At 45.3% G+C, this 24,842-nt stretch overlaps 1 protein-coding gene and 1 pseudogene across 2 annotated transcripts in view; one reads left to right on the top strand and one right to left on the bottom strand.

Annotated features, from left to right (window-relative positions):
* Window positions 1–513: 513 nt before the first annotated feature.
* The window catches only part of Gon7 (GON7 subunit of KEOPS complex), a 51,900-nt gene continuing 27,571 nt past the window's right edge, over window positions 514–24,842 (bottom strand). Inside the window, exon 3 of one of the 2 annotated variants that reach the window (XM_045154387.1) lies at window positions 514–759. The gene's annotated coding sequence lies outside the window, so the exon portion shown is untranslated. Of the gene's footprint in view, window positions 760–19,017; window positions 19,182–24,842 lie in introns of those variants that run through there. The other variant, XM_045154386.1, reaches the window with a different exon arrangement.
* Window positions 18,973–21,296, top strand: LOC101601273 (annotated as a pseudogene).

Here is a 24,842-nt window from a genome sequence, read left to right as displayed (position 1 = left end):
GTCTTTCTTTCTTTTTTTTTATTTTTAAATAAACTTATTATTATTGTTATTTGGTTTTTGAGGTAGGGTCTTGCTCTAGCCCAGGCTGACCTGGAATTAGTCTCAGGCTGACCTCAGAACTCACAGTGATCCTCCTACCTCAGCCTCCCAAATTCTGGGATTAAAGGTGTGCACCACCACGCCCACCTTAATTTATTTAATTTATTTTTTAACTTAATTTTTTTGTTCATTTTTATTTATTTATTTGAGAGTGACAGAGAGAGAGAGGCAGATAGAGAGAGAGAGAGAATGAATGAGCCCTTTGGGGGCTTGAGGACAGTGACACAGAGCATAGGTTTGGCTGCTGTAATAAAACCCAAACCCAACAATCTTTTTTTTTTTTTTTTTTTTGGTTTTTCGAGGTAAGGTCTCACTCTGGCTCAGGCTGACCTGGAATTCACTCTGTAGTCTCAGGGTGGCCTCGAACTCTCGGCGATCCTCCTACCTCTGCCTCCCAAATGCTGGGATTAAAGGCGTGCGCCACCACGCCCGGCCAAACCCAACAATCTTGAAGTAAATGGAAATTTAATTCTTTTGTACTTCAAAGTCAAACCTGGTATGCAGTGCCTTCTGCTTAACCAGGTCAGCAGAGACCCTGGTCTCCTCCTTCCTTTCTTCTTCTGCCCTCCTCAGTTCGCTTCTTCCTTTTTGTCTGCATCTTCCACACTCTTCTTCTACTTCATAAGCCAATATAGCTGCTTCGCTCCTGCCAGAACATTCCTGCTCTAGCCGGAAGGAGAGACAAAAAGAAAAAGAACGGGTGAGCATATGTGCCTTCTCTTTAAGGATGTGACCTAGAAGTTATATATGTGTCACTTCTGTTCACACCTCCAACGTCTACAACTTAGTCACGGAATGTGCCAATCCGCAAGGAAGGCTGAGGGACATGCGGTAATTGAGCAAGAATGTACCAGGCTAAAAATTGCTTTACCGTGTAAGAAAGGGGACAGAAACCGGGAAACACTGAGTGCTTTTACTCTACCCTTGCAATGAGCTGCTTGATTTTCATTACAGTTGATTCTTTTTTTTTTTTTTTGGTTTTTCGAGGTAGGGTCTCACTCTGGTCCAGGCTGACCTGGAATTAACTCTGTCATCTCAGGGTGACCTTGAACTCATGGCAATCCTCCTACCTCTGCCTCCCGAGTGCTGGGATTAAAGGCGTGCGCCACCACGCCCGGCTACAGTTGATTCTTTTGTATGTGACCAACAGAGCACCAGAATACAGGCAGAGGTGACCCTAACTCTTCCCTATCATCCTGCTCAGTGAGCACTCCATACACACATCCCTTTTTAGTATTTTTAAAAACTATCTTGAGGGCTGGAGTGATGGCTTAGTGGTTAAAGCATTTGCCTGCAAAGCCAAAGGATCCAGGTTCAATTCCCCAGGACCCACATTAGCCAGATGCACAAGGGGGAGCACTGGAGTTTGTTTGCAGTGGCTGGAGGCCCTGGCATGCCTATTCTCTCTCTCTCTCCCCCACTGTCTCTGTCAAATGAATAAATAAATAAAAATACCCCCAAAAAAACCAAAAAACAAAAAAAAAAACTCTATTTTTAAAAAAAGAAAAAAAAAACTATTTGGGCTGGAGAGATGGAGTAGTGGTTAAGGCACTTGCCTGAGAAGCCTAAGAACTCATGTTCGAACCTCCAGGTCTCATGTAGCACAGCGATGGAAGAGTGCAATGTTGCACATGCACACAGGGGGAGCACGTGTCTGGAGTTGGTTTGCAGCAGCTGAAGGCCCCAGTGTGCCCATTCTCTCTCTTTCTCTCTCTCTCTCTCTCTCCAAGTAAATAATAAAAAATTATTTATGTATTTATGTGTGTGTGTGTGTGAGAGAGAGAGAGGTGTACCAGGGTCTCTTGCCACTACAAACGAACTCCAGCTGCATTCGTACTTTGTGCATCTGACTTCACATGGGTGGCAAAGGAATTGAACATGAGCTGGCAGGCTTTGCATGGAAGCGGCTTTAACCACCGAGCAATCTCCCCAGCCCACTCTTTTTTAGCATTAATAGTGACTCACTAAAGTAGGTCAGCCTGAGCTAGAGTGAGACCCTACCTTGAAAACCCAATATAAATAAATAAATAAATAAAGTAGTTTGGGCAAGTAAAGACATGGAATATCAGAGAGACAGTGACTTGCTCAGAGTGACAAGCCAGGAATGACAGAGCTAGAATGGGAGCCTAGATCTCTTGGCCCCACACCTGGCCTGCTCCTCTTATTGGGTGAAGGGGGTTTCCCCAGCCCTGACCCCTCGTCAGGGCGCTGGTGCTGGGAACACACTGGCCATAGTGATCCTGCTCCCCTTATTCTGCCAAGGTCAGGCCTATCTATGCATGGCATCATCCTTTAGCGGTGTCAATGCCATCCATGGTGACACACCCTTGTGCTTAGACAGACGGGCTGTGGCTGAGAACCCACCCTGATCTCATGATTAGAACTTGCGGTTGGGACAGACCTCATCACCCTTCAGTCATCTGCACGCTCATAAATGTGACAGTCTGGGCACTTCCCTTTGGAGTTCCTAGCACAGTGAAGACTTCGAAAGAAACTCAGACTCACAGGTGCTCCAGTCATGACATAGCCTTGTGCTACGGTTCGAGTGGGCCGTGTGTGATGTGGGCATCAGGGAAACCTTCAGGGAAAAGGATGTTTGTTCCATAATTCTTCTAAAAATGAGTATCTGTTGGCTTTCTGTGGGGTCCTCCAGGGAAAAGGCCTGTCATCTTTTTAAAAATTTTTATATATTTTTAAATTTTAATTTAAAAATATTTTATTTATTTATTTATTTATGAGACAGAGAGGCAGATAGAGAGAATGGGTGCACCAGGGCCTCTAGCCACTGCAAACAAACTCCAGACACATGCACTACCTTGTGCATCTGGCTTACGTGGGTCCTGGGGAATTGAACCTGGGTCCTTAGGCTTTGCAGGCAAGTGCCTTAACTGGCAAACCATCTCTCCAGCCCCAATTTTATTTTTTGTTTATTGACAACTTCCACAATTGTAGACAATAAACCATGGTAATCCCTCCCCCCCACACACACTTTCCCCTTTGCAATTCCACTCTCCATCATAGCCCATCCCCTCTCCATCAGTCTCTCTTTCATTTTGACATCATCACCTTTTCCTCCTATTATGAGGGTGCTGTGGAGGTGGTGAGACCTGTCATCTTTACCAATTTCCAGTTGATGCTGAGGCCCTGGTTAGAGGCTGGGAAGGCTGAATGACCAGGGTGTGTGTTGGGGGCGGGGGCTGGTGACAAAGCGGGTGGGCGTGAGGAGAGCCTGGAGATTCCAGGAGGATAAGGGCCACCACCACCCTGGGGAGCATGGACTTCGGGACTTCAGTCCAGAAGGATATCAGCATTTATGGCTTAGGCGAGTCTGTTTCACACACAACCTATGTCACGGACCCCTCAGGACTGCGTTGGTTCACAATGTCATCCTCTGGTCACTGTGATGACACAGTCATCTGGCTTCCTGCAACTATGACAGGACGCATCTGCAGATCACCAGGTCTCCAAGCAGCCCAGCAGGCGCTTCCATCAGGAAGTCTCTGGGCTGTGCATTCCAAGAAAGCCTGGGAAGCTTCTTAACCCCAGAGGACTCAGAAACAGCTAAGAGCTGCTGTTACAGAGGGGCCCCAGCTTAGTAGCATTTGCTAGTTTCTTTGCTGTAAATATTACTCCGTGGCTGATGGCCAGTACCAAATTCACGTTGCTAAATATTCACAACTGATTCTTTTTTTTTTTTTTTTTTTTTTTTTTTTTGTGAGAATAAAGGTTTATTTTGGCTTACAGATTTGAGGAGAAGCTCCATGATGGCAGGGAAAGCGATGGCATGAGCAGAGGGTGGACATCACCCCCTGGACAACATCAGGTAGACAACAGGAACAGGAGAGTGTGCCAAACACTGGCAAGAAGACACTGGCTATAACACCTATAAGCCCACCCCCAACAATGCACTGCCTCCAGGAGGCATCCCCAAATCTCCATCAGCTGGGAACCTAGCATTCAGAATACATTAAACTTATGGGGGACATCTGAATCAAACCACCACCACCACAAACACACACACACACACACACACACACACACACACACACAGAGGAGTCATCCAAGGTCTAGGTGTTATTAATTTGTCATATAATATTTACTAGATGTCCAACTTAACAACATAATAAAACATTCTACCTTAGTTTCAGTGCCTCATGAGAAAATACATAATTAACACATGAAAAGATTTCCACTTCACAACTGATTCTTTTTTAAAATTTGTTTATTTTTTTAAATTTATTTATTTGAAAGCAACAGACACAGAGAGAGAGAATGGGTGCGCCAGGGCTTCCAGCCACTGCAAACGAACTCCAGACGCGTGCGCCCCCTTGTGCATCTGGCTAACGTGGGACCTGGGGAACCGAGCCTCGAACCGGGGTCCTTAGGCTTCACAGGCAAGCGCTTAACTGCTGAGCCATCTCTCCAGCCCTCACAACTGATTCTTATGAGCCACTGTGAGCTAGCTCTCACACATTGGTGCTTACACCCTTCTTATTACAAGACTACAGGGTCAGTGCTAGGGAGACGGCTCAGCAGGAAAGAGTGCCTGCTGCACAGGCGTGAGGACTTGAGCTAAATCCCCAGTACCTATGTAAAAAAGCCAAATGCGGCCACACATCCCTATCACCCCAGTCCTGAGAAAAGTGGAGACAGGAGAATCTGTGAAGCTCTCTAATCTGCCAGTCTGACTGAATAAAAAAAAAAAAAAAAGCAGCACCAGGTCAACTTGAAAAAGCAATAAAGGAGGGGCACCTAGCATTCTCCTCTGGCCCTGTATGCAAGTGTAGGGGGTGCACATATCTGCACACACACATGTGCAGAGACTATGCACACATACCACCCCATAATAACGCACACACACAAAAAAAATTAAAAGATTATGGAGGCAAGTCATGGGATATAAAACTGGAGATGACTCCCAGGATGGGTCTAGAGGCAGGAGCTCGAGACCCTTTGCGGCCCTAGGCCATCGCCCACTCCCTCCTGGTTTATGTAGTTTACTGTCCATTCTTTCTCCTATTGCAGCAGATTGGTTTCTGCTAACCAGTCCATGGAGCAAAGAATCACTCTTGCCACCATTTTCCAGTTTTCATGTCCCTCTAGGCAAGAAAGAAGCCAGACTGAAGCTGGACCTTTTCTTATCCCAATTTCAAATTCTCTAGGGCAAGCCCACTGGCTCAGCTTGGGTGATGAGGCCAATCAGTTATGAGCAGAGGGCTAGAAACTGTTAGAGCAACATGGTGACCAAGGCCTCAGATGCTGTACTACTGAGTGGGAATGGGAAGAGAGAGAGCCAGAGAGAAAAGAAGATTTGAGCAGACAGCTCATGAGGCATTGTGACCAGCAGTAAGTTGGAGAAATAAATCATGGCATTTAATCTTACCTTCTCTAGTCTTTTCAACTATCCATGTAGGTAGTCACTAATTATATATCCATTCAGTCGTGCATCCAACATTGATTTGATGCTTATTGAATACACCGTCTATTAGCAAGTATGTGGCATTAAAAAATAAATGAAAGGGGACTTCGGAAATGAGTTAGCAGTTAAGGCATTTGCCTGCGAAGCCTAAGGACCCCGATTCAATTCCCCAGGACCCACATAAGCCAGATGCACAAAGGGGCACATGTTTCTGGAGTTCGTATACAGTGGCTAGAGACCCTGGCGTGTCCATTCTTTCTTTCTCTCTGTCTCATAAATAAATAAAATATTTTTTAAAAAGAAAGAAAGGAAAGGAGCTGAGCTGGAAACCTCCTCTTGACTAGCTGTTGACTACCTGTCACAATGCTGGAAAGGGCTATGCAACACGTAGCCTTTTAGGAGCGAGAAGTCAGTCACCAACAGTGTTAGACAGCAGTGGACTTCCAGCTGGCCAGCCAGGCTTATTGTGCCAACTGGTACAATAGTGGCATGTCTGTTATAGAAGAAACCAACTGCTTTCTGATTGGACTAGGGCCCTACTCCATGGGAGGGAATATATTCCTGGTACTGAAAACCTAGTCAAAAGTCTATGGCTGGGGAGGTCCTCGGGGAGTAATGACTGTTGTCTGGCTAAAAGTATACATTATGAAACCCAAACCATCCTCTAAGCACTTTTTTTAATTTTTTTTTTTTTTTGGTTTTTCGAGGTAGGGTCTCACTCTGGCTCAGGCTGACCTGGAATTCACTATGTAGTCTCAGGATGGCCTCGAACTCTCGGAGATCCTCCTACCTCTGCCTCCCGAGTGCTGGGATTAAAGGCGTGCGCCACCACGCCTGGCCTTAATTTTTTTTTTTTTTTTGAGGTAGGGTCTCGCTCTAGCCCAGGCTGACCTGGAATTCACTATGTTATCTCAGGGTGGCCTCGAACTCATGGCAATCCTCCTACCTCTGCCTCCCAAGTGCTGGGATTAAAGACATGTACCACCCAGCACTGAGCCATCTCTATCACATCCTCCAAGGCTCAGGTTTCACTGTGGAAGAGCTGGTGGAAATAATGTAAGAGTGAAAGGAAGGGTAGGACTACTTATCATGTTGTCTTCCAGAAAAAATTGGCCTTGAAGCTGGGCATGATGATGCATACCTTTAATCCCAGTACCTGGGAGGGAGGCAGAGGTAGAAGGATCACCATGAGTTCAAGGCCAGCCTGAGACTATATAGGAAATTCCAGGTTAGCCTGGTCTAGAGTGAGACCCTACTTTGAAACACCAAAAAACAAAAAAAAAACAAAAACAAAAAAAAAGGCCTTATATTCATGACCTCACAGTGCCTGGCACTATTTACATAAGACTTGATAATAGGAGCAAAAAATAATGACTTCGGCCCTGGGTTTCCCACCAGAAATAGATGATAAGATCCTATTGCTGAAGACTCCACATACTTGGGCTGCGAGGCCACTGAGATCCTGCTGGAACTGAGCTGATAACTTCCTCCGTGTAGACCACTGACAGAAAACTGGAAGAAGCCATTCTACATGTAGTTCAATGGGATAAAGAGAAATCACCAGTGAAAATACTCAACAGTGGACACTGCAAGCCTTATAATTGGCCAGCCAGCCCAAATGAGCCAATGGGTGCAATAGTGGCACGTCTGTCATGGTGGAAACCAACTGCCCTCCAATTGGACTGGAGGCCCACTCCACGGGAATACATCCCTGATACTGAATACTTAAAACAGGGGTTGTCATGAACCCTAGGGGTGTAACATCTGCTGATGTCTGGATAAGTGTATATACTATGCTTATCAAACTGCCCAGTAAGCACTTCTCTTAATATTCATACCCTTATATTAATGCTACTCTCATTTTTTTTTAATTTTTATTAACATTTTCCATGATTATAAAATATATCCCATGGTAATTCCCTCCCTTCCCACCCCCACACTTTCCCATTTGAAATTCCATTCTCCATCATATTACCTCCCCATTACAATCACTGTAATTACATATATACAATATCAACCTATTAAGTATCCTCCTCCCTTCCTTTCTCCTTTATGTCTCCTTTTTACCTTTTTACCTTTTTACAATCACTGTAATTACATATATACAATATCAACCTATTAAGTATCCTCCTCCCTTCCTTTCTCCTTTATGTCTCCTTTTTACCTTACTGGCCTCTGCTACTAAGTATTTTCATTCTCATGAAGAAGCCCAGTCATCTGTAGCTAGGATCCACATATGAGAGAGAACATGTGGCGCTTGGCTTTCTGGGCCTGGGTTACCTCACTTAGTATAATATTTTCCAGATCCATCCATTTTTCTGCAAATTTCATAACTTCATTTTTCTTTACCGCTGAGTAGAACTCCATTGTATAAATGTGCCACATCTTCATTATCCACTCATCTGTTGAGGGACATCTAGGCTGGTTCCATTTCCCAGCTATTATAAATTGAGCAGCAATAAACATGGTTGAGCATGTACTTCTAAGGAAATGAGATGAGTCCTTTGGATATATGCCTAGGGCTACTCTCATTTTTGGTAGAGAATCTTCTCTTTTCAGATGGCAGTGACCTTGGGATGACTCAGAAGGTATCATGGTGCTGGAAAGAAGTGACTAGAGTACCGAGTAACATCTCAATCACACCTTCCAAGGCTCAGGGTCTAATGTGAAAGAGGTGGCGGAAAGAATGTAAGAGCCAAAGGAAGGGTAGGACTACTAACAACATGCTCCCTCCAGACATAAAATGGCCTGGATATCCATGACCTAATAGTGCCTGACACTACCTACACAAGACCGTCATGAGAGGAGGAAAAGATCATGACATCAAAATAAAAGAGAAGCCAGGCGTGGTGGCGCACGCCTTTAATCCCAGCACTCGGGAGGCAGAGGTAGGAGGATCGCCATGAGTTCGAGGCCACCCTGAGACTACAGAGTTAATTCCAGGTCAGCCTGGACCAGAGTGAGACCCTACCTCGCAAAACCAAAAATAAATAAATAAATAAAAGAGAGACTTATTGAGATGGGGAGGGGATATGATGGAGGATGGAATTTCAAAGGGGAAAAGGGGGTATGGGAAGGTATTACCATGGGATCTTTTTTATAATCATGGAAAATGTTTTAAAAACTTGAGAAAAAATAAAGTAAGACTAAAAAAATAAAAAATAAATGACTTCAAAATAAAAGACAGACTAACTGAACAGAAGGGATTTGGGGCTGGAGAGATGGCTCAGTGGTTAAGGCACTTGCCTGCAAAGCCTAATAGCATGAGTTCAATTGTCCAGTACACACTTAAAGCCAGATGCACCTGGAGTTCATTTCATTTCTTTTTATTTTTTATCTTTCTTTCTTTCTTCTTTTGCTTTTGTTTTTCCCACCCTTTCCTCCTCCACCCTCATTTTTCTTTTTGAGGTAGGGGCTTGCAAACAAACACCAGATGCTTGTACCACCATGTGCATCTGCCCGCTGTGGATTGTGGGGAATCAAACCTGGGTCCTTAGGTTTCATAGGCAGGCAAGCGTTGTGTGTGTGTGTGTGTGTGTGTGTGTGTGTGGTTTTTCGAGGTAAGGCCTAGCTCTAGCCCAGACTGACTGGAATTCATAATGTAATCTCTCAGGGTGGCCTCAAACTCACTGTCAATCCTCCTACTTCTGCCTCCTGAGTACCAGTTGGCCTGGAGCTCACCAATTAGGCTGAAGAGACTGGGCAGCAAGCCTCAAGGATCCTCCTGTTTCCGCTTGCCTAGTAGCACTGGGGTTACAGGTGCATCCTACCGCCTGGCATCTTTTGTTTGTTTGGTTTGGTCTGGTTTTTCGAGGTCGGATCTCGCTGTAGCCCAGGCTGACCTGGAATTCACTATGTAGTCTCAGGGTGGCCTCGAACTCATGGAAATCCTATTTCTGCTTCACAAGTGCTGGGATTAAAGGCGTACGCCACCACGCCCGGCTCCACCTGGCATTTTTATGTGGATATTGGGTCTTGAACTCAGTTCTTCATGCTTGCACCACTAGAGCTTTACCAACTGAGCTATCTCCCTAGCCCAAGGTGAGGTGCTGATTTTTGTTGGGCTTTATTGGGGGCGGGGGATGGTTAAGGTGTACTTTTGTTTTTTGAGACAGTCTGCTTAGGTAGCCAGGCTGATCTCAAATTTGACATCCTCCTGCCTCAGCCTCCCTAGTGTTGGAATTACGGTTGTTGACCAACATGCCCACCAAGGCGAGTATTCCAGGTGGGGGTCGGGAAAGGGCTGATCCAATATGCATGTTCCTGCAGGAAAATAGGAGCCAGAGAGACCCCAGTGTGTTTGGGGGACCCACAGCATTTAGAGTAAGGCACTTCACGAACAGTTTTCTGGAACGTGGCCCCCTAGGGTTTCCCAACCCGGCCTTCTTTCTCCCTTTTTCTGGGAACTGTGCCTTCTAACTTCCTGCGCCGCCCCGCCCCCACCCCATATGGTTTCCATAGGAACAGCCTCGTTCTTCCCACTGGGCCGCACCCCTCTGGCCATAGTTGATTGGGCCAGAGGTGAACACCTCACCGCGTCTGGACCAATCAGAGTCTCGGCCCCTGGGGACTGGGAAGGTGGGGAGCGAAGCGGTGATTGAGGCTCTGCGGGCAGGGCTGGACGGGTTCGGTGGGCAGGTCCTGGCGGCCGGGTTTTCCGCCGGGTGGGCTAGGGAGCAGGGAGGGGACACACTTGCAGAGGTGCTAATGAGGGAGGCAAGATGCAGGATGCGAGGAACTGTGAGGACTTGGTTCCTGGGTGCCCATGACGTAGCTTGCACCTCTGCCCTCGGGCTCTTCGAAACAAAGCCCTCTTTTTTTGCTTAAATTGCTTCCAGTGGGGTGCTCTCATTGCAACACCCGGTCCTAAGTAACATCTTGCCAAGTGCTGGGCCTCTGCAGATGTGTGGTCTCTGCTCCCAAGAAGGTCGTAAACCGGCAGAAGGAACTGCCGTGCACTAAACATTAACCACAGAAGGATGAGTGCTACATGAAAGGTCGTTGGAAGCAGGGAGATTGTGCAGGGATAAACGAAGATAACAGATGCAGAGAAGTTGCTAAGAAAAGCATATTGTGGCGCTGAGCATGGTGGCGCCCGTCTTTAGTCCCAGCACCTGAGAGGCAGAGGTAGGAGGTTCGCCATGGATTCCAGGCCACCCTGAGACGACATAGTGAATTCCAGGTCACCCTGAGCTGGAATGAGACCTTACCTCCAAGAAACAAAACAAGGGCTGGAGAGATGGTTTAGCGGTTAAACGCTTGTCTGTGAAGCCTAAGGACCCTGGTTCGAGGCTCGGTTCCCCAGGACCCACGTTAGCCAGATGCACAAGGGGGCGCACGCGTCTGGAGTTCGTTTGCAGAGGCTGGAAGCCCTGGCGCGCCAATTCTCTCTGCCTCTTTCTCTATCTGTTGCTCTCAAATAGATTAAAAAAAAAAAAAACAACAAAACCTCCCCAAGGTAGGTTCTCACTCTAGCTCTCTGCAGTCAGAGGCCAGCCTCAAACTCAGCAGTCCTCCTACCTCTGTTGCTGGGATTAAGGAAGTGTGTCACAACACCTGGCTAAAACTGTGTTCGTGCTTTCAACTGTGTTCGTGCTTAATAGGACACATATCCAGACTGATCATGCTGGTCTGTTGTGTGGCAGTGGAAGTGGGTAAATCATGCAAGGTTTCCTGCTTTGGTCTCCTCTTTGGTGTTTGAAGATGGGTTAAAAAAAAAAATCCAGGGCTGGAGAGATGGCTTAGTGGTTAAGTGCTCACCTGTGAAGCCTAAGTACCCTGGTTCGAGGCTTGATTCCCCAGGACCCAAGTTAGCCAGATGCACAAGGGGGCACACACGTCTGGAGTTCGTTTGCAGTGGCTGGAAGCCCTGGCACGCCCATTCTCTCTCTTTCTCACTCTCTCTCTCACTCTCTCTCTGTCACTCTCAAATAAATAAAAACAACAAAAAAATTTTTTTAAATCAAATTTAACAAGGATTTAGGAAGCATTTGCTGCTGCTGGGCGACAATTTTCTACCTTTTCTGCCTTGCCTTCAACAGCCTCTCCTTTACTCTGAAAGGGCTGCTGACTCACAGAAAGAAAATCTTACAAATGAATCACCGATTGAGCACTTTGCTGATTGACGCACCATTGCCTCCTTAACCACACGATGGTGACATTATGTCTGGCGAGAAGGTGTGACTCTTTCCATGTAAACAGTCTCCATAATCATCGGGCCCACGGATGCATGACGACAGGGAAAGTCATGTAATTTGTGAAAGAGAAATGATAACTTACTGACACTGTCTCTCCACCCTCGTCACAGAGAGACAGACATCTGCTTATTCAGGTTTATAGAAGGAAGATGAACTTTGGTCAAATGCGATCTAGGTTCAAATCTCACTTGATTGCCCGCTGTGTGGTCTGGGATGCTTTATGGCCATTCCTCGGTATCCTCTGGGGGATTCACTCGAAAATACACACAACCTCCCAAAAATCTAAGGATCCTCGAGTTCCTTACAGAAAATGGTACAGTATTTTCATAGCCTACGTTAAACCATTTCTAGATTGCTGTGATGCTTAATACAGTGTACATGGTATGCCCTAGTTGTTATGCTGTGTGTGTGGTGTGGGATATAATGACAGGGGAATGTCTGTACATGTCCAGGAGAGACCCAGCTTTTGAGCAGATCTTTCTGACCCCAGGTTAGTAGAATCTTCAAATGTGGAGGACAAGGACAAGGAGGGCCGACGGGGCTTTCTGGGTGAGATCATCTGCTGCTTGGGCTGAGTCTGATCAAATCAGTTACATTTACAGAACACGACGGATTCCTTTCAAAGTCAAGAATACTTTCTCCAAAAAGACTATGACAACAAAATAAGAGAGGCTAACGGAGAGAGGGAGGGGGTATGATGCAGATGGATAGCAAACACTGTTTCTTCTCACAGCTCTTCTACTCCAGAAACTTTTCACAGAAGGACTTCCAAGATCACCTAATGATCTCCCCAGTCCAGGGCATCTAACCACGCTGCAGTTCTGTGATTGCCACTCAGGAACCTAGCTGTTTCTGTTTTCGTGCTAGAGTGGCGCCACCAGGTGGCAACATCACGAACAACACACAGTCCCCATCCCACCGGTTTTTATTTTAAAATTATTACTTTTTGGCTTTTGGAGGTAGGGTCATGCTGTAGCCCAGGCTGACCTGGAATTCACTGTGTAGTCTCAGGGTGGCCTCGAACTCAGAGCAATCCTACCTCTGCCTCCCAAGTGCTGGGATTAAAGGCGTGCACCACCATGCCTGGCAGGGTTTTTTTTTTCTATTTATTTTTTAACCTTTTATTGACAATTTCCATAAACGTGGATACTGTTCCATTATCATAATCCCCTCTCAACACTCCCCTTTTTCTTTCCCAATTCTCCTTCCACTGAATCCCTTCTTTCCAACTAGTCTCTTTTCTATTTTGATGCCATCATTTTTTCCTCCTATTATGCAGGTCTTGTTTAGCCACTCAGCCACCGTGAGGTCATGAATATCAAGGCCACTTCGTGTCTGGAAGACAGAATTGTAAGCACTCCTCTCCTTCCAGTTGGTGCATTGGGTCTGGTTGGCCAGCAGTAAAGCTTGCAGGATCCACCGGTGGTTAAGACCATGGATGTGAAGAGCTGAAATGCGCTGGGTGAGCGTTAGGCTAAAGACCACTGGTGACTTTTCTCCTCCCAAAGGCTGTGCGCTGCACAGCTCCTTCCAGCATTCTGACAGCTTGTCAACAGGGAAGAGGCTTCCTGCTCGGCTCTGGCTTGATTTCTCAGTGACCTACAGCCCACTGCTTTCTGGTTTGTTTAGTCTCCGCAGGGGATTGAACCCTGGGCCTTGTGCAAGCCAGGCAAGCGCTTGCCACAGAGTGCATCTCCAGCCCTGCTGTTTTTGAAATGAAAGAGGATTTTGGATTAGCTTGTTAGTTAGGTGACATCCTGCATTCCAATGATGAGGCATCACTTGGCACTTTATTTTAATGTACGAATCCTCATTTGCTCAAGTTCACAAAAAGTACACCTCCAGGCACTCCCTTTCATATCTTGACAATGTTTGTGAGTATACAACAAACCAGTGTCATGTCAAATCATGTCAGGTAAGTGTCAGAGGAGAATGGAAAACATCAACTCTGCCAGGTGCTTATCTTCTGCAGCAGTAATAAAAGACCTCCCGCGCTGAGCAGAAATGAGTCTTACTTTGTAGGTTTATTCCTTCCATGACAAAAGCGAACCTCCTACCTATAGTGGACAAACTTGTATTTGCTGAGCCCTTGGGATGAACTTTTGCATACAATGAATTTCCAGGGTGCTAGGGTGCAAGCACAGTGGGGAAGGGTGCTTAGACCTGAAAAAACAGTTTGAGAGGAAGCAACTGGTGTACAGCCGACAACAGGAGAGTCACAACCAAGGAGAGATCAGTCCTCCAGGCTCCCCAAAGGAGGGAAGACCACATGGAGTCCCAGGGCCTCCAGCCACTGTAATTGAACTCCAGATGTGTGTGCCACCACACCCTGTGTGCATGTGAGACAGTGTGCACTCGCTTCACCTTGTACATCTGGCTTATGTGGGTTCTGGGGAGTGGAACATGCTTTGTAGGCAAGCGCCTTAACTGCCAAGCCATATTTCTAGCCCCAAGATTACACCCTTGATTCTCCTAACTCTGTGTCCCAAGTGCTAGGATTAAAGATATATGCCACCAGGCCCTGCTTAAAAAAAAAAAAAAATTAAAGCTACTAATAATAACAATAATAATCCTTAAAACAGAAGCCAGGCCTGATGGCTTATACCTGTAATGCCAGTACTGGGGAGGCTGAGACAGAGAGATCACTATGAGTTCAAGGCCAACCTAGTCTTATTATTATTATTATTATTATTATTTATTTATTTTTATTTTTATTTTTATTTTTGGTTTTTCGAGGTGGGTCTCACCCTAGCCTAGGCTGACCTGGAGTTCACTACGTAGTCTCAGGGTGGCCTCAAACTCACGATGATCCTCCTACCTCTGCCTCCCAAGTGCTGGGATTAAAGTCATGTGCTACCACCACTTGGTCCATAGCAGATATTTTCAACAAAATCATAGAAGAAAATTTCCCCCAAATAGGGAAAGTGATGCCAATATAGATACAAAGCCTTTAGAACACCAAACAGACAAAACCTGGAAAGAACCTCTCACCATTATATTATAATTAAACTATAAAACACACAAAACCAAAGAAAATATACTAAAAGCAGTTAGAGAGAAAAATCAAGTCACATACAAAGGCAAGCCCATCAGGATCACAGCAGATTACTCAACACAAACTTTATAAACCAGAAGGGCTTGGAATGATATATTCCAAGTTCTGAAAGATAACAACTGTCAACCAAGATTACTTGATCCAACAAAGCTATCCATTCAAATAGACAGAGAAATACGGACATTCCACAACAAAAGCAGGCTAAAGGAATTTGTGAACACTAAATAAGCTCTACAAGCCGGGCGTGGTGGTGCACACCTTTAATCCCAGCACTCAGGAGGCAGAGGTAGGAGGATTGCCATGAGTTCAAGGCCACCCTGAGATGACAGAGTAAATTCCAGGTTAGCCTGGACCAGAGTGAGACCCTACCTCGAAAAACCAAAAAAAAAAAATAAAATAAAAATAAAAAATAAGCTCTACAGAAAATACCTGAAAGAATCCTCCATGCTGAAGAGAAAGAAAAGCACACATATAAGGAACCTGGAAAAAACAAACCATACTCAAATAGTAGTTAATACAGAGAGTAATGGGAACACTGGAAGAAGTACAAAACAAGAAGAATGGAAAGAATAAATACACAACCACTCAGAAGCAGTGTGAGGAAGACAGATGCATTCTTTTCTTTTCTTTTATTCATTTGTGAGGAGAGAAAGAGAGAGAGAGTAGGAGAGCCTGGGCCTCCTGCTACTGCAAACTAACTCCAGATGCATGTGCTACTTTTTGCATCTGGTTTCATGTGGGTACTGAAGAATTGAACCCAGGTCATTAGGCAGACCTGGACTTCGCTGTGGAATCTCAGGGTGGCCTCAAACTCATGATGATCCTCCTACCTCTGCCTCCCAAGTGCTGGGATTAAAGGTGTGCGCCACCACGCCTGGCTTTAGCCTTTTTTTTTTTTTTTTTTTTTTTAATGTGTGCGTGCGTGAGAGAAAGACAGAGAGAGAGAGGGAGGGAGGGAGAGAGAGAATCGATGCGCCAGGACCTCCAGGCATTGTAATCAAACTGCAAATGCGTGTGCCACCTTCTGTGCAGGTTCAACCTTGTGCTCTTGTGCCACCTTGTGCATCTGGCTTACGTGGGACCTGGAGAGTTGAACACGGGTCTTTACGCTTCACAGGCAAGTGGCTTAATCACTGAGCCATCTCTCCAGCCCATTTTTTCTTTTTAATATTTTATTATTTGAGAGAGAGACAGGAAGGAAGGAAGGAAGGAAGGAAGGAAGGAAGGAAGGAAGGAAGGAAGGAAGGAAGGAAGGAAGGAAGAAAGGAAGGAAGGAGGGAAGGAAGGAGGGAAGAAATGTGCACACCAGGTCCTCTAGCCACTGGAAACAAATTCCAAATGCATGCACCACCTTGTGCATCTGGCTTTACATGGGTGCTGGGGAATTGAACCTGAGTCCTTTGGCATTGCAATCTCTCCAGCCCTAGATATATTTCTTTAATTTATGTGTATTTTATTTTTTGAGGCAGGGGCTCTCTGTAGGCCTGGCTGACCTGGAACTCACTTTTTAGTCTCAAGGTGGCTTTGAAGTTACAGCAGTCCTCCTACCTCTGCCTTCTGAGTATTAAAGGCATGCACCACCACCCGCAGCCACTTTTTTTTTTTTTTTTTTTATGTCTTTTCTTAAATTGGAGTTTCAACATGACAATGATTTGGCTAGAAGGGAGAGGCTGCCTCCTGGCCAAGTGTCACATTTGACCCTTGTTTGGGTCCTGATTCCCATAAATCAACTGTCAGAAGATAATTGATAGTTGGGGACATTTCTGTATGAACTGAGCTTTGGGCAATACCACATCAGTTTATGAAAGTGTTGCCAGGTGTGTTGTTAATAGTACAGGAAAGAGGTATGTAGTGAAATACCTAGAAGCATCAGTGCCATCATGCTGGATGAGCTTTAAAAATCTTATGGGCCTGGATGGGGGTGAAGAGGCCCAAAATGAAGTCTGAGGAAGAGATTGAGTAAAGGAAAGGTGGAGAGACAGCTAATCAAAATCTAAGAGGATATAAATAACTCATATGTAATCCTACTTTTTTGGACAATGGAACACTCAGGAGCTGTAGGTTGTTACTAGAAAATTTTCAGTGCCCGGGATGGGATACCTTCCAGTGAATTGTTGGCCAGGGAGGTCCCTGATGCCCCCAAAACATTATAGGTCATTGCAGAGGCCCTTGGTTTCCCACCAGGAATAGATGGTAAGACCCTATCGCTGAAGATTCCATATACTTGGGCTGCAAGGCCAATGAGAAATTCTGCTGGATCTGAGCTGATAACCTCCTCCATGTAGACCAGCTGACAGAAAGCTAGAAGAAGCCATTCTGCATGCAGTTCAATGGGAGGAAGAGAAATCACCAGTGAAGATACTCAACAGTGGACACTGCAAGCCTTATATTTGGCCAACCAGGCCAAATGAGCCAATGGGTGCAATAATGGCATGTCTGTTATGGGGGAAACCAACTGCCCTTTAATTGGACTGGAGGCCTGCTCCATGGGAGGGAATACATCCCTGATACTGAAAACTTAAAACAGTGGTAGTTATGAGCCCTAGGGGTGTAACATATGCTGTTGTCTGGCTAAATGTATATACTATGCTTATCAAACTGCCCAGTAAGCACTTCTGTTAATGTTCACACCCTTACATTAATGCTACTCTCACTTTTTTTTTTCTTTTTTTTTTTTTTACTCTCACTTTTGATAGAGAATCTTCTCTTTTCAGATGGCAGTGACCTTGGGATGACTCCGAAGGTATCATGGTGATGGAAAGAAATGACCGCAGTGCTCAGTACTGCAATACCTCTATCACACCTTCCAAGGCTCAGGGTCTAATGTGGAAGAGGTGGTGGAAAGAATGTAAGAGCAAAAGGAAGGGTAGGATTCCTTACAACATGCTCCCTCCAGACACAAAATGGCCTAGATATTCATGACCTCACAGTGCCTGACACTACCTACACAAGACCATCATAAGAGAAGGAAAAGGTCATGACATCAAAAGTAAAAGAGAGACTGATTGAGATGGGGAAGGGGTATGATGGAGAATGGAGTTTCAAAGGGGTAAGTGGGGGGAGGGAGCGTATTACCATGGGATATTTTTTATAATCATGGAAGTTGTTAATAAAAAAAAAAAGTCACTAGAACTCCCCAAGCTAGTGGCTCTCAAGTCTACTGTTTACCCACAAAGAAATACACACACACACACACACACACACACACACACACACACATATGCACACATATACATATATATGTGTTTGTTTATTTATTTGAGAGAGGGAAAGAGGAGAGAGAATGAATGGGTGTTTTAGGGCTTCCAGCCACTGCAAACAAACTCCAGAAGCATGTGCCACCTTGTGCATCTGGCATACATGGGCACTGGGGAATCAAACCTGGGTCTTTAGGCTTTGCAGGCAAGCGCCTTAACCGTTAAGCCATCTCTCCAACCCTCTTTTTCTTTCTTTCTTTCTTTCTTTCTTTCTTTCTTTCTTTCTTTCTTTCTTTCTCTCTTTCTTTCTCTCCCTCTCTCTCTCTCTCTCTCTCTCTCTCTCTTTCTTTCTTTCTTTCTTTCTTTTTTCAAAGTAGGGTCTCACTCTAGCCCAGGCTGACCTGAAATTCACTATGGAGTCTCAGGGTGGCCTCGAACTAAGGGCGATCCTCCTACCTCTGCCTCCCACGTGCTGGGATTAAAGGCGTGTGCCACCACGCCCGGCTCTTTTTCTCTCTTAATGAACTCCAGACACATGGGATGCACCTTGCCCATCTTACTTACGTGGATCCTGGGGAATCAAATCTGGATCCTTTGGCTTTGCAGGCAAGCGCCTTAACAGCTAAGCCATCTCTCCAGCCCTAAAAGTGGTGTTTTGTTTGTTTGTTTGTTTTAAAGGAAACACCAGCGGCGCCGGGAGATCCTAGCTGCTGCAGTGGGCCCAACGCGAGGCAGGACCTAGCAGCGTCCCAATTCCCGCGTCCCGCTCCGCGAGCGGATGGCCACTCCCAGGGGGGACCAGCCTTCCCCGGGGTCTGGAGCAGCCACCGCCCGGGCTCACCTGTCGCTCACGCCCACAGCCCGGCTAGTCCCCTAGATGGCAGCGCCGCGGACCTCGTTTGGGGCCATGACATAATGATGTAATTGGTGATCACAGCTTCCCTATGTAAACTCTTGTCAACTCTGTGAGATTTGGACAAAAATAAAAACAAAAATAAAAATAAAATGCCTGGTGTCATACCTAATGAAAATAATGGGCTTTTGAGAGGTAGTCCATCCAAGGAAAACAGACTTTCTTTGAAGTTTTTTCAGAAAAAGGAGACTAAGAGAGCTTTAGATTTCACAGATTCTCAAGAGAAGGAAGAAAAAGCTTCTGAATACAGAACATCTGAAATCCATCCAGTAGTCCCTGCAGCCCAGTCCTCACCTGTAAACTGTGAGAAGAGAGAAAACCTGTTACCATTTGTAGGACTGAATAATCTTGGCAGTACTTATCTCAATAGTTTTCTGCATAATATAATATAAAATATAATATTTTTTGTCCTTTTTGTTGTTGATGTTGTTTTTCCAAGGTAGGGTCTCACTCTAGCCCAGGGTGACCTGGAATTCACTACGTAGTCTCAGGGTGGCCTTGAACTCTCAGCGATCCTCCTACCTCTGCCTCCTGAGTGCTGGGATTAAAGGCGAGCGCCACCACACCCAGATCTGTCCTAGTTTTCTCTTAAATCCAGAGAAATACACTGAAGAACTTGCTACTCAGCATAGACAACTGCTTAACACACTCAGGGAATTGAACCCTATGTATGAAGGATATCTACAGCATGATGCACGGGAAGTATTACAGTGTATTTTGGGAAACATTCAAGAAACATGCCAACTCCTAAAAAAAGAAGTCACTATGGCAGAATTATCTACTAAGGCAGAAGAAAAATTTGATGAGAAAGAGGAAATGAGTGGTGTTAACAGCCTGCAGGCTGACAATATGAGAAATTCTGAGGACTATAAAGAAAAGCTCCCCAAAGGGCACGGGAAAAGAAAAAGTGACACTGAGTTTGGTGGCATGAAGAGGAAAAGTAACTTGTCCAAGGAATATCAGCCATGGGAAGAGAACCAGAGACAGACTACATCGAAAAGAAAAGCTACTACTAGTACGTTAGAGATTCTTCCCAAAATAATCCCCAAGTGTGTTTCTGAAAATGAGAGTGCAAAATCCTCACAAAAGAAATCAGGAGTTAAAATAAATTGGTTAGAGTCCACAACAAAGCAACCCAGCATTCTTCCTAAATTCTGTAGTCTGGGAAAACAGAGCCACAAACCCAGGATCCAAAGGACAATCTAAAGAAAATGAGTGTGACCTTGAGGAGGCCTCAGGGAAGTGTGAGGGTGACAGCTCACCCGATGGTTGTGGACTTGGGTTTCCTGGGAATGGCACAGTGGAAACTGGTGACGAAGTTAAGCCTATAAACAGAGGTGCAGAGCAGATGGGTTTTGAGCTAGTGGAGAAATTGTTTCAAGGTCAGCTGGTATTGAGGACTCGTTTGGAATGTGAGAGTCTAACAGAAAGAAGAGAAGACTTTTGGGATATCAGTGTGCCTGTGCAAGAAGACGAGCCTTCCAAAGCGGAGGAGAGCTCTGAAAATTCTCCAGAGCCCAAAATAGATGGGCAATTTCACAGCTTGCTTCAGTGGAGAGAATTGTAGGAGAAGATAAATATTTCTGTGAGAATTGCCATCATTACACTGAAGCTGAACGAAGACTGTTGTTTGATAAAATGCCTGAGGTGGTGACTATTCACTTGATGTGCTTTGCTGCCAGCGGCCTGGAGTTTCATTGCCGTGGCAGTGGACTTCCCGAGATCAACGCTCCTTTGTGGACACCCCTTAGACCATCACTAGAAGAATGGAGCACAAAGCTAACGAATGACAGCTGTGGGCTGTCTGCGGTTGTGATGCAGAGTGGCATTACCATTAGTAGTGGACAATACACTGCTTCTGTGAAAGTCACCGACCTCAGTAGTCTAGAACTGGACAAGGGCGACTTAGAGGTTGATCAGATGTGTGAAACATAAGTCGGCACCACTGAATGAGGAAGAAGCAATGGGTGTGGCTGAAAAATCATGATGCTGTGCGGATTAGAGTTGGTGGAAATGCCCAGCCTCGGCAAGTTTTGAACTAGAAAGACGCAGAAGCTATTGGACTTCTCAGAGGGCCAAAGAGCAAAGCAGATTATGAACGGCACAACGAGACGTCTAGTCCTGATGAGGCTCCAGCTCAGCATGTGCCGAGAACAGACATTCTGAAACAAATGACACAAAGGGGACCCATGAATCTGGAAACGAGGAGTCCAGTGACCCAGCAGGCACTCACATGAGTGGATTTGCGAACGAGATCTCATGCATAGCACAGAGCTTAAAGGAACATGAGGAAAAGTGGTTGCTTTTTGGTGATTCGGAAGGGAAAGTGACTTAAGAGAAGGACTTTCTGAATTCTCTTCCCCCCTCTACATCTCCTGCATTTACTCCTTACTTGCTCTTTTATAAGAAATTATAAAGTGAGTATATCTTCACTGCACATATATTAAACAGACCTGGACGAACATTGGTAAAGTTGATGACATTAGAGAGTCTAGTTTTATCTTCTCAAGCTATTGGATATTATTGGCCTCTAGGTTTTTATCTAAATGTGAATTACTCAAAACCATGTTAAATTTTTATTTTTCTCAATTTTTATTAACATTTTCCATGATTATAAAAAGTATCCCATGGTAATACCCTCCCTCCCCCGCCCACTTTCCCCTTTGAAATTCCATTCTCCATCATATCCCCTCCCCATCTCAATCAGTCTCTCTTTTATTTTGATGTCATGGTCTTTTCCTCCTCTTATGACAGTCTTGTGTAGGTAGTGTCAGGCACTATGAGGTCATGGATATCCAGGCCATTTTATGTCTGGAGGGAGCACGTTGTAAGGAGTCCTACCCTTCCTTTGGCTCTTACATTCTTTCCGCCACCACTTCCGCAATGGACTCCGAGCCTTGGAAGGCGTGATAGAGATAGTGCACACTTTTAATCCCAGCACTAGGGAAGGGAGGTAGGAGGATCGCCTTGAGTTCAAGGCCAGCCTGGGATTACAGAGTGAGTTCCAAGTCAGCCTGGGCTAGAGTGAGACCCTACCTCACAAAACAAACAAACAAACAAAAAACAACAAAAGAAGAGTAAGCATGGGTAACTGAATAGAACCACTATGAACCAGCTAAGGGGACAGAATGTAAACACCTGAGCCATCACCACTCCTTGCTGTCAACCTCTAAAGCTAATAATAAGGCAGTTTATGCTGCAAGAGACGACACAGTTTTCTACCACCCAGCAATCATGAAGCCTCTTTCTCCTTTGTAACCAAGATCAGTCCACCCATTTCATTTTATTTTTTGAATATTTTATTTTCATTCATTTATTTGAGAGATAGCTGCTGCAAATGAACTCCAGACACATGTGCCACCTCTGGTTTATGTGGGTGCTGTGGAATTGAATCTGGGTCCTTTGGCTTTGCAAGCAAGTGACTTAAACACTAAGCCATCTCTCTAGCCCTTTAATTTATTTTATTGCATGTGTAAATATGTGTGCATGTGTCTATGTATATATTTGTAAGTGGGTACAGGTGTATGTGGAGGCCAAATGTCAACTCTGGGTGTCTTCCTCAGTCCCTCTTCTGTATTTATTTGAACCCACAGCTCACTGGTTTGGCTAGACTTTCCACTCAGCTTGGCCAGGGATATGCCTGTCTCAGTTCCCCTCCCCACACACCAGTGCTGGGATTACAAGTGTGTGCCATCACCTACATGGCAAGTGCTTTACTGACTAAGCCATGGCCCCAGGCTTTAGCCCACCATTTGCAGAACCAGGAAGCTCAGTCTCTTCCCAGTGTCGTGCCACCGCCCCCCCTCCAAGAGAGTGGTAAATCTTGATGCATTTGAGATGCCAAATTGCTTGCTTTTATTTTGTTTTTGAGGTGCTGGAAATCTAGCCCAGGGCTTTGTACATGCTAGGCAAACACACTACCACCCCGACATATCCTAGAAGCTGTTATGCTTTGGTTTTTTGCAGTGCTAGAGATTGAACTCAGGGCCCAGTATATGTTAAGCAAGCACTCTTGTCATTGATTCACGCTCTAGGCCTGAAGGCTGTTTAAATTAGTGGGTAAGCATGGGCACTTGGTGCCAAAAGGCTTCAGCTCACATTCCAGCTTGACCACCTCCTCTTACCATGGGCCAGTTTATTAACCTTCCTGGGCGTGTTTCCTCCAATCAGGATGAGGACACTTACGTCTAGGGTCATTGTGAAGACCAAATGAAGGGCATAACACATGCTCTTACCTGCCCATAAATAATAAATGGCTAACACCTTTGTTCACCATTGCTGCTGAGCACATCACCCCAAAACCTAGTGGCTTGAAAACAGCAAGACTTCATAGCTGCTATTCACAGTCTCTATGAATCAAGGCTCACAGAGAAATTCAGCTGGCTGGTTCTGGCTGGCTCACAGGCTGCCACAGAGATGTGGGCCAAAGCTGTGGCCACCTCTTGGAAGATCTTCCGGTTCCTCTGTATGGTTACTCCACCAGGCTGCCTCCAAAGCAAGGCTGACATTCCCAGAAATAAATGATGATAGAAGAAACCTATCATTTAGGTGAATAGAAAGTAGGAGTAACAAGCTGAAGAGATGGTTTAGTGGCTAAGCGCTTGCCTGTAAAGCCTAAGGACCTCCATTCAAGGCTCAATTCCCCAGGACCCTCGTAAGCCAGATGCACAAGGGAGCGCATGGTCTGGAGTTCGTTTGTAGTGGCTGGAGGCCCTGGCACACCCATTCTCTCTTTATCTATCTGCCTCTTTCTCTTTCTGTCTGTTTGTCACTCTCAAATTAAAAAACAAAACAAAACTTGCATCATTCTTCAGAAGCAAGTCACTAAATCCAGCCTATAGCAAGAGAAATTACACACTAGTGTATAAATTCCAGGGGTTGAGAATCCTTGGGACCATCTTGGGTGCTGCCAGCAACAGCTCTTGTTGTGATTTGAACTATGTACACCATACACGTATACTATAGTTTGTTACTCCTTTCTTTTCTTTTTTAAAAATATTTATTCTTATTTATTTATTTGTGAGAGGAAGAGGTAGAGAGAGAGAAAAAAAATGGAGCACCAGGGCTTCTAGCTGCTGCAAATAAACTCCAGACGCATGCACCACCTTGTGCATCTGGCTTACGTGGACACTGGGGAATCAAACCTGGGTCCTTTGGCTTTGCAGGCAAGCACCTTAACTGCTAAGCCATCTTTTCAGCTTGTTACTCCTACTTTCTCTGCATCTAGGTGACAGGTTTCTTCTAGTAGAGTCCCGGTTAGCAGGAAAATAAACTCTTCCAGTGATTTCTGTGTCACTGACAATTTGTTCATGTGTCTCAGTCATGAATAGAGGTGTACTCCTTGCCATTCAAAAGGCATCTACAAGCTGGGTGTGGTGGCACTCGCCTTAATCACAGAACTCAGGAGGCAGAGGTAGGAGGATTGCTGTGAGTTTGAGGCCACCCTGAGACTACATAGTGAATTCCAGGTCGGCCTGGACTAAAGTGAGACCCTATGGAAGAGCAAAGAAAAGAAAAAGGAAAAGGGGGGAAAAAGAAAGAAAAGAAAAGAAAAGAAAAGAAAAGAAAAAAAGAAAGAAAGAAAGAAAGAAAGAAAGAAAGAAAGAAAGAAAGAAAGAAAGAAAGAAAGAAAGACAGAAAGGAAGGAAGGAAGGCATCTCCAGTCTGGCTTAGGGTCACAACCAGCATTTGCTTGCCGTGGAGCAGTGCTGGTGTAATTCCCCTTGATGCTCCCCTCAAGCACTACCAGCAAAGGCCCAGCTGCTTCTAGCTATGATTCCCTCTGACTCCATCTTCCTCCACACATACATGCTGGTGGTGCTGGCCTGGTAAATAACCAAGATGCTCTTGGAGCCACTTGGAACAATGGGAATGGTGGTGACTCTGGATGTGGTCAGATCTTGGTAACTTTCTAGCTGCGTGATTCTGGACAAATCACCTTACCTGTTCAAATGACTGTTTC

The sequence above is a fragment of the Jaculus jaculus genome, chromosome 7 (assembly GCF_020740685.1).
Source record: "Jaculus jaculus isolate mJacJac1 chromosome 7, mJacJac1.mat.Y.cur, whole genome shotgun sequence".
In the NCBI taxonomy this organism is placed as follows: domain Eukaryota; kingdom Metazoa; phylum Chordata; class Mammalia; order Rodentia; family Dipodidae; genus Jaculus; species Jaculus jaculus.
Note: the sequence above shows the minus strand (reverse complement) of the source record. Positions and strands in the feature narration are given on the sequence as shown.